The sequence below is a fragment of the Aedes albopictus genome, chromosome 2, assembly GCF_035046485.1.
Source record: "Aedes albopictus strain Foshan chromosome 2, AalbF5, whole genome shotgun sequence".
Lineage (NCBI taxonomy): Eukaryota > Metazoa > Arthropoda > Insecta > Diptera > Culicidae > Aedes > Aedes albopictus.
This window is the reverse complement of record NC_085137.1, coordinates 245,377,002-245,378,259: the sequence shown is the minus strand read 5'-3', so window position 1 is coordinate 245,378,259 and position 1,258 is coordinate 245,377,002. Positions and strand designations below refer to the sequence as shown.

The window sequence follows — 1,258 nt, the reverse complement described above, 5'->3', positions numbered from 1 at the left end:
GTTCCTTCGATCAGGTGTTTCTCTTGTCAGGAGCATCAACTTCGGACATACAAATATCGCTGGCGGGCATAATCATCAAACTGTACTGATTGCAGTAATAGTATCCGTACGCACGTCTATTACGCAACGTTTATGTGTGATCAATGTGAGCTAACCGTTCGTTCTGAAGATCTGATCTTGAATCTGATACAATACCGAGACCACACCACCGGAGAATATTCGCAATGAAATATCCAATTACTCTGGCTCAACAGTCTGGAACTAGCAGTGCCAGAGGTATTTCACTGTCAAATACAAAAGACAGTACAATACAAATATCACTGAAATGTTCTATTGTGAAAAATGAAAAACACACTGACATACGCTCCGTTTTATATTTATTGAACATCCTGTTGGTGGAAATAAAAAGATGTTCATCCCGGACCCGCATTATTTGATTTCTCTGACTACATCCATTGGTTCCAGGCCACTATCCCGGCGATGTAGGTTGAAGATCAGATTGCTTCATACCTAAAAAATTAAAAGAAATTAAATTTTGCAATCGAACAAACTATAGAAAATACACAGACAACTCATTTTTTCACCTCGCGTCTTCGTGACAGTTGGTTGCGTTGGTTGTTGCATGAAAAGTCATGACACACTAGCCCAAAAATGGTCCAGTGAACGGTGAAGATTAGGACATTAATATTTATTAGGCAGTATTAGAGTCGGTATTAGACGCTGTCCCGCCCCTAGATCATGGTATTATTAGTAAATATTAGCAAAAGTTTAGAGTTGCAGGCCCCTTGGTACAACCTTTTAAATTTTAGCAATCGGAATTCAACATTTTTCATAAATCATTACTTTTAACTAATTCCTTCTACTGAAATGGTGTGTGCACTGCCTGCGGAACTCTTTAATACTGGTACAAGATTTTACGTCATGTGGAAGTTGATTCCAACTTACAATACTCCGAACGAAGAATGACGCCCCATAATGCGATGTGCTGTATTGCGGAATAACGAAATTTTGTACGCGAGCACTTTGGAATGCTTGTAGTTTGTCAAAAAGAAAACGAAGTGCCTTTGTGGTTATTATTTTGAATAACGTTGTACATGATCGCACATTAAGGAAATCATAAAAACCGCATCCAAGCAGTTCAGATTGGAGGTGAGTAACGCTTGAAAATGATGTTAAATCATAGATCCAACGCACACAGGAATTTAAAACCACCCTAAGTCTATCAAGAAATCGTGCAGAAGCATTTAGAAATAATTCT

At 38.4% G+C, this 1,258-nt stretch overlaps 1 long non-coding RNA gene across 1 annotated transcript; it reads right to left on the bottom strand.

Moving 5' to 3' along the window:
• Positions 1-360: 360 nt before the first annotated feature.
• LOC134287073 (uncharacterized) lies at positions 361-735 on the bottom strand. The gene is made up of 2 exons (XR_009996996.1): positions 570-735; positions 361-510 (listed from the first exon to the last, which is right to left on the bottom strand). It is a non-coding gene; the product is annotated as an uncharacterized LOC134287073 (long non-coding RNA).
• Between the last annotated feature and the right edge of the window lie 523 nt (positions 736-1,258).